This window comes from Delphinus delphis, chromosome 8, assembly GCF_949987515.2.
Source record: "Delphinus delphis chromosome 8, mDelDel1.2, whole genome shotgun sequence".
Classification (NCBI taxonomy): domain Eukaryota; kingdom Metazoa; phylum Chordata; class Mammalia; order Artiodactyla; family Delphinidae; genus Delphinus; species Delphinus delphis.
Genome location: NC_082690.1, coordinates 34,490,617 through 34,499,817, shown reverse-complemented (window position 1 = coordinate 34,499,817; position 9,201 = coordinate 34,490,617). Strand labels below are relative to the sequence as shown.

Sequence of the window (9,201 nt, the reverse complement as noted above, 5' to 3'; positions counted from 1 at the left end):
CTCACAGACATAGAAAACAAACTTATGGTTACCAAAGGGAAAAGTGGGGGTGGTGGGGGGGAATAAATTAGGTGTTTGGGGTTAACAGATACATACGACTATATATAAAATAGATAAATAACAAAGGCCTACTGCATAGCACAGGGAACTATAGTCAATATATTGTAATAACCTGTAATGGAAAATAATCTGAAAAATAATAGATATAGATATAGTTAGATAGATATACAGAGAGAACTGAATCACTTTGCTGCACACCTGAACTAACACAACACTGTAAATCAATTATACTTTAGTTAAAAAAATACATATTAAAGAGAGGGTGGGTGAGAGGGACAGACATGGTAGTGTTGGACTAACCTATTGACACTATGCCATTGTAATATCGTTTTACATTTGAGGGAAACGGGAGAAGGATGGGATAGAGCCCTGTGTAGGAAAATACTTCAAAGCCTATGGGCCTTAAAATAGAACTTTAGTTTCGTAGCATGTTGGGAACTTTAGTTAGCAGTATGTGGGATCTAGTTCCTTGACCAGGTATCCAACCAGACCCCCTACATTGGAAGCCTGAGCCTTAGCCACTGGACCACCAGGGAAGTCCCTCAGGACTAATTCCTAACAAGCACTTCCACCACCGAAGAGTGCCAAGGCCCTTGACTTCCCCAGGCGTTTAGCTGCACCACAAAGCCTGTGGGCCTCCATCTGGGGGGTCGTTCTTGCTGTCTCTGGCCACGTTGCCACGTTCTTCAGGGACACATTCTTCACGTTGAAGCCCACGTTGTCAGCGGGCAGGGCCTCAGGCAGGGCCTCGTGGTGCATCTCCACAGACTTGACCTCAGTGGTGACATTGCTGGAGGAAAGATGACCACCATGCGGGTTTCAGGAAGCCGATCTCCACACAGCCCACAAGCACAGTGCCGATACCTGTGCAATAGGAGAAGGGCAGGCATTCACAACAATTCTAGACCCACCCAGTGAGAAATGGCTTCCTGGGAGCTCCCTTGGTTCTTGGCATCAAGGACCAAGGTCACCTGCAGCACTGGTAGGAAGCGCTGAATCCGATGACTGGCTATTTATGCTGTGTATCAGATAAACTGGAAGTGCTGGGGCCTTTGGCACTTTATCCCAGCTCACAAGTCAGGATCTGAACCCTGGCAAATCACACACCGCAGCTCATTCAACTCCATCATTCCTATAGAAGCCCTGTCACCTCACCTCCAATCTTGTACAAGTCTTGCAGAGGCAGCCTCAGGGGCTTGTTGACCGGGCAAGTGGGAGGGAGGATGGAGTCCAGAGCTTCCAGCAGAGTCACCCTTGTGGCGCTGCCCTCCTTTTGCTCAACCTTCCAGCCCTTGAATCAAGGCATATGTGGGGATGGGGATGTAGAGCAAAGAGAGGTGAGTCTGGGGCGTGGCTACCTGGGCTCCCACCCCAGGACCAGGACCAGGACCCGCGCCAGCTGCCCACCCGCCCGGCCGCCCGCAGACCCAGCCTGCACTCACGTTGGTGCTGGGCTGCAGCATGTCGCTGTGCCAGCCCTAGATGGTCACAAAGACCGCTGAGGCCGATCTTCTTGGTGTAGGCACTCACTTCCTTCGTGATCTCCTGGAAGTGCGCGGAGCTGTAGGCGGGCTCGGTGGAGTCCATCTTGTTGTCGGGCACGATCAGCTGCTTCACGCCCAAGGAGAAGGCCAGCAGCCCATGCTTGAGGGTCTGCCCTTGCTTGGAGATGCCCGCCTAGAACTCGCCCAAGCAGCTGGCCACGATGAACACTGCGCAGTCAGCCTGCAGGACACAGACATCACGGGGTCAAGGGGTTAGTTAGAGGAGGGAGCGCCGGACCGGCTGGGAAGACGCTAGAGCTTCGGGCAGCCCCAGGCCCCTTGGTAAAGCTCCGGGAATGTATACAATGGCATGAGATCCTCTCCAGAATTGGACAAATTCGTGGGTCCCTTGGTTGCTGCTGTGCACAGAGGTCCCACCTTCCAGTTAAACTCTCACCCAGTACCACACATGAGGTTTTAGCTCCTTCCTCCCGGACCCCAAGTGACCTACTTGTCTGGGTGTCAGAAAACCTGGTCCCTGCCCCAGCCTGAAAGGGGGACGGTGTCTGAGCCTCCTCATTAGAGTCTGTCCTCCTCCAGTTCTTTCAGAATTGATGATTGGTATGGGGTGAGGAAAACCTTCTAAGGCTTATGATACTGACCTTCCCCAAGTCCCAGAAATAAAGCCTAAGTTTCCTCCCCTTCTGAACCTCTCCCCCCTCCCTCCACCGCCCCTCCCCCCCATAGGGAGGCCCCTGGGAACATGGGCTACTTTACCTGGGTGGTGCCCGTGATCATGTTCTTGATGAAGTCCCTGTGGTCTGGGGCATCAATGATGGTGATGTAGTACTTGCTGGTCTCAGAATTCCACAGGGAGATGTCGATGGCGTTGCCACTGCTCTCTCTCTGCCTTCTCTGCCTTCAGTTTGTCCTGCACCCAGGTGTACTTGAAGGAGCACTTGCCCGTCTACAGAGGGATGGCAGTGAGTAGAGCATCATCGACGGTGAGCAGAGGGGTCTAGCCTGGCGACTTCAGCGGTGCCTTAGACCCAACAGCGCACCTTGCTGTCCATGCTCTGCCACCAGACCCACCCAGGAGCTGGACATCCTTCCTCCAGCTCCCCGCCAGTCCTAGACACAGACACTGCGGGTGCATTACCTCCACTGCCTCCTGCTCAAACTTCTCGATGGTCCTCTTGTCGATCCCTCCACACTTGTAGATGAGATGCCCGGCGGTGGTGGTGGAGTTGCCAGAGTCCACATGGTTGATGATAGTGATATGGGTCTTCTCTTCGCCCATGGTGGCGGGTTCCTTCCTTCAGTCACTGTTAGACTGGAGCACAGGGTGGGTGAGGCCAAAGCATTCCAGGCAGACCCCTGTGTCTCCTCTCCTCCCCTCCACCTTGTTCCTGCCAAGCACCCCCCTCCCCACTTCATGGCCTAGCCCAGAGCCTAGGACATGTCAACTAGGGTAGTGTCAACACTACTAGGGTAGTGTCAACTGAAAAGTAAAACCAACTTGCCAGGCTCACACCCCGGTAAGAGTCAGGGTCCCAGGGGCATAGCTGTTACTTCCAAGTACATAGTCCTGGCCCATCCATCTTTCTCCTGTGTGGGCCTTCCCCAGAACATGTGGGGGCTTAGCCATCCCCCATTCCTCCCATCCCCCCACCCCACCCCCACTCCTGACCCACTTTCTGCACAAGAAGCCCTGACATTCCATACTTTCAGCTTTTCCCCTGCCCCCTGCAAGTCCCTACCTCCAGGGAAGAACGAATGAAGTCGACCCAGCAAGAACTGAAGCAGTTGTGATGATAGTTAACATCAAGATGTCTTGCTTCCTGCTTTTATAAACCTAGCACTGGACCCTCCTTCTGGCTCCACCCACATCTAACGCCCAGAGCCAAAACTGATTTAGGAAATACCATTCTCTACCCTCAAGCCCAATTTCACAGACTTCTTCCTTGACAGATTGGATATTTGGATGAAGAGAGGGTGGGTGACCAATGTTGACAGCAGCACTATTTACAATAGCCAAGGATATGGAAGCAACCTAAACAGATGAATGGATAAAGAAGATGTGAGATGTATATAGTGATATATATATATATATATATAGAGAGAGAGAGAGAGAGAGAGAGAGAGAGAGATTGAGATCTACACAATGAACTATTACTCAACCATAAAAAAGAATGATATAATCTCATTGGCAGCAACATGGATGGACCTAGAGATTATCATACTAATTAAAGTAAGGAAGACAGAGTAGGACAAAAATCATATGATATCACTTGTACACAGAATCTAAAAAGGTGATACAAACGAGCATATTCACAAAACAGAAACAGACTCACAGACATAGAAAACAAACTTATGGCTTCCAAAAGGGAAAGGGGATGGGGAGGAAGGGATAAATTAGGAGTTTGTGATTAAGAGATACACCCTATTGTATATAAAATAGATAAACAACAAGTATTTACTGCATAGCACAGAGAATTAAAGTCAATATCTTGTAATAACTTACAATGGAAAAAAATCTGAAAAAGAATCACTTTGCTGCACACCTGAAACTAACACAACACTGTAAATCACCTATACTTCAATTTTTTAAAAAAAACACCTGATAGATATGAAAGGAGATATAGACAAGTCACAGTTATAGTTAGAGACATTAAATCCCCTCCCTCAGTAATTGATGGAACAATTAGACAGAAATCAATAAGACTAGAGAAGAACTCAACAAAGATATCAGCTAACATGAGCTAAGAGAACCTTTATTGAACACTGTACCCAACAACAGAAGAACAAATATTCTTTTCAAGCACCCATGGACCATCTACCAAAACAGACCCTATCCTGAGTCATAGAAGATACCTCAACAAATTTTAAAAGAATTGGAATCATACAGAGTATGTTCTCTGAATACAATGGAATTAAATCAATATCAGTAACAAAAAGGTTACAGGAAAACCTACAAACACTTGGAATCAAAATAATCCATGGGTTCAGAAAGAAGTCTAAAGGGACACAAAAATATATATTGAATTTAATGAAAATGAGAACCCAACTTATCAACTTTTAGGAATGCAGCTAGAGTAATGTTGAGAGAAAAACATACAGCAATAAATATAGGTACTCGCAACAACTTGGTTGGATCTCAAGGGCATTGTGCTGAGTGAAAAAAGCCAGTCTCATAAGGTCACATAAGGTGATTCTACTTATATAACATTCTCAAGATGAAAAAATTATAAAGATGGAAAAGAGATTAGTAGATTTCAGAGGTTAGGGATAGTTGGAGGGGGCAAGTGCATGTGATAATAAAGGGGTTGCATGAGGGAAGTCTTTGTGGTGATGTAATGGTTCTGTTATCTTGATGCTGTGGTGGCTACACAAATCTATACTTGTGTTAAAATGGCATAGAGCTATACACATACATTATACCAATATTAAATTCCTGGTTTTTATATTGTACTATAATTATGTGTGATGTGACCACTGGGAGAAGATGGGTGAAGAATACACAGAAACTCTTTGTACTATCTTTGCAACTTCCTATAAATCTATAATATTTCAAAATTAAAAGTTTTTTCAAAGTGAATTAAAGAAATCATTGCCTTCCCTAATGAAATCACATTCTCTCCTGAAATGTCAATTATGGTATCAAATTAATTAAATTTATAGCTACATAGTGTGCACAGCATCATTAAAAGGTAACTATTCATGGCTTTTGACCCTCAGTATGTATGCATGTGCATATATACATACATACATATATATATATATATATATATATATATATATATATATATATATATATATATATATATATATATATATATATATATATATATATCACGCTGTTTGAACTACCTGTGAGCTGTTATAAATTTTCAAGGCTCAGTTTATAAATCTTATCTTTTCCTACAGTATTTTCCTTGGTCCCTCCACACCTACTCTACAAAGCTAATTTTACCTTTCCATGTGTTCCCAAAGCACTTTGGAACTATCTATTATATAGCAGTTAATACCTCTGTTACAATACTTGTTGATGTGTTTGGTCTCCTCTATTAAATAGAGCTTCTTAAGGGTAGATATTCTAATTTACCCTTCAATGTATATCCATGGCCAAAAACTATGCCCATGCAAAACAGTCACTGAATAAAACCAAGTAATGAAAATTGCATTTAATAAGTTACAGAAAAGGATAAACTATGAAACTGTTCTATAATCTTTCATTCTAAAAGTCCAAGAAAAGTCTTGAAGGGAAAAAAAAAAGACTTTGATTTTGGATAATAATAGACATTAACTATTATCTCTCATTTAAATATATTTTAGTACTTTGATATCAAAAATACTAAAATTTTAAGTAAACTTTATTTTAAATTTTAAGTAAAGAACGTTCCTTCAAACTCCACTGCCAGGATAGCTAAATACACCTCTATCATACTGAGTCTCCTGTGGATACCAACTATAAACTCAGTGCAAAAACAAAACAAAATAAAACAAGTAAACAGACAAAAATGTACCTGAAATTGTTGGAGAGTGACCAAAAGGAAGAGGGAAATCAGCACTTGGACAAAGGCAAAGGAAACTACCATGGTGAGTTTCCTGTTTTTATGACTTTTAACCTGAGAGTACAGGTAGTCAGTGCCTAATGGTGTTACTAAAAGTATTTATTAAAACCCATAGATAGTCCTTGTAGACTGAAGAACTAGAAGAAAGAATTTAAGAGACTACAGCAACTGGATAGTGAAGGGGGAATTCTGGAAAAGAGAGATAAATAGAGAGGACCCTCAGCTTCTCTATATAACTGTGCCCAAATCTCTGGTAGCCCCTGAACCATGCAACCAGAAGCCACCTAGCTAAGGATAAGGGAGTGTAATTTAAATTGGAGCTTCCACCCGAGAGAATGAGTTTTCAGTTTGAGTCCAAACAAGTTTATTGTCTGTCTAGACAAACAAACAAACATCCAAGAAACAAAAAATAAACATTCCTCACAAGAAAGTAACAGAATTTGGAGCCACCACACATAATATTCAGAATGCCTAGAATATAATGCCAAATCACTTTGCAAACAAAGAACCAAGAAAATATCAACAATTCTCAATAGAAAAGACAATCAACAGAAATTAATCCCAAGATAACCTCTGTGTTAGAATTAGTAGACAAAGATTTTATGCTTGCTGTTATAACTCTGCTCAGTGAAGTAAGGGAAAACATGCTTGTGATGAATAAGAAGATAGGAAATATCAGCAAAGAAATAGAAACTATAAAATAAAATCAAGTTTTTCATTCTAAAATGAAAAAACATGAAATGTGAAAAATAAATCAGTAGATGGGCTGAAAGCAGAATGAATACATAGCAGAAAGGATCAGTGAACTTAAAGATAGATCAATGAAATCATCCAATCTGAGTAACAGAGGGAAAAAAGAATGAAACCAAATGATCAGGATTTATAGGAATATAACAAAGGATTTAACATATGTGTAATTGACGTCCCGGAAGGAGAGGAGAGAATATGGCAGAAAAAAATATTTGAAGAAATAATAGATTTAAAATTCTCAAATTTTGTAAATGATACATTTATGGATTCAAAAAGCTCAGTGAACCCCAAGTAGAATAAGTGCAATGAAAACCATATGCTTAGGCACATCATAGTCACACTGTTAAAAAAAAAATTAATCAAAAGTAAAAATACCATGAAAGCATCTAGAGAAAAATTATACATTACATTTAGGGGACAACAATTTGAATGTCTACTAATTTCTCATCAGAAATAATGGAGGCCAAAAGACAGTAGAACAAGACTGTTAAGTGCTGTAAAATTCCCTGAAAACATTGTTTCTTATAGTTAGCCAAGGAAAACCATATAACACATATATGAAAATAGTGTTTTTTTCATTTCTTTTCACAAATTTTCAAGTCTCACATCACAGAACTCCAAGTGAAAATTTGGTACAATCTTAGGGGCAAAGGCATTTCAGTAGCATGTCTCCATATCAATTAAAACTGCCTAAGCTATAGATCTAAATATCGTGTGTCCTTGTTATTGTTAACAATCTAAAGTTTAATATTCACATAAGACTCCAACAAAGATGCCAGGTTACTTCTACATGTTCTTCATTGAATTTTCCAGTACTTGAACTACCATAACTATACTAAGCATTTCCTACCTTCAAGTTCTTGTATCTTTCCTCTCCCTTTACTCCTGGTACTTGATCTCATTCTGACATCAAAATTGAAGATTTTTGAAGGAGAACAAAATTGAAGAAAGAAATATTGATTTATTTAGCTTTATCCACTTATTCATTCTATTATTTAATAAACAAACATTTGCAATAAATTCCAGATGGATGAAGGAAACTGCTAAGAGAGCTATTAGAAATAAGAGATGTGATAGGGGAGTACATTCCCAGGAGAGTTATTGGAAAGAGTGAAGATTCAGCGAGAAGAATGAACCTGGTGTGTCTAAGGAATAGACACAGCCATTTGGCTGGCAAAGTGTGAATAAGGGGAGAGATCAGGGCTGAGAAGTAAACAGAGGCCTGGAAGGCCATGATAAAGGGTTGGGTTTTATTCTAAATGTGATGGTAAGCCTTGGGTTTTAGGCTGAGATTAGTAACATGTCTAAGCATTTTTTTAAATTCTGCCAGCTGCTCTGCTGAGAGTAGACTGAAGAGGGTCCAAGAGTCAAGGCAGAATACCCATTAGGAGGTGCTGAACACTTCTGGAGGTTAGGGTGTTGTGGTCCACTCTGGTAGTGGTTAATATTGACAGGACTCAGTAATGGGCTGCAAGTGATAAATGAGAAAAAGAGGGGGACTCCACAAGGGCCCCAAGATTTTGGCTTGAAAATCTGCATGGGTGGTAGTGGAGTGACATTAACAGATATGGAGGGGAAACAGGGTGGTGTAAGGTGTAAGGGAGGGATTTTTAAAAAGAAAAAAGAATGAAGAAATGTGATGAGGAATAGAGAGTTTATAAGAGATGCCCTTGCTGGTAGCTTAGATTGAAAAATATTGTCATAAGGGTGTAGTTTTTGTAGATTAGAGGAATGGATATGATCACCTGGAGAGTGTGTGTATGTTGAGATTGTGTGGGAAATCAATACTTATAAAGACTGAGAAGAATCATCCAGTTAAGTTAAAGAAAAATTAGAAACAAAAGGAGAGTGCTTCAAAAAGAGAATAGAAAACACCCTGTAATTCTGAACACACTGCAATTTCCAGCTGGTAAGCTTTTTAAAAATTAAAATAAGTAAAGCCTTCTTGAACAAATGGCTGAATCCCAGTCTCAGACAAGGTATATACAATATGGATCTGGAAAGTTTGTCATACTGGAAAGCAAAAGAGCTATCGGTGATTACTGAGGTTGTACCAGCAGGATAAGGGTCCAGTTTGAAATATTTCCTACTGGCCAAAATTGAGAAAATTTGAGTATCAAAAAGAATGATAATTTAATGGATAAAAACATAATAAAATATTTTTAAATCCCTGAGTTCAGGATCACACTAAAAACAACCTCAGTGCTCACTTTTGGAGGATGATAGAGAACCAACTAATTATTCCGTACACTGGCAAATAAAAGGAAAGGATCAAGGCTCAAGACATTGAAAGAGGTCACCAGATTATCTGCTGAGAGTATTGAGGAGATATG

At 41.2% G+C, this 9,201-nt stretch overlaps 1 pseudogene; it reads right to left on the bottom strand.

The window, feature by feature from the left end:
* Positions 1-670: 670 nt before the first annotated feature.
* LOC132430227 (elongation factor 1-alpha-like) lies at positions 671-2,844 on the bottom strand (annotated as a pseudogene).
* Between the last annotated feature and the right edge of the window lie 6,357 nt (positions 2,845-9,201).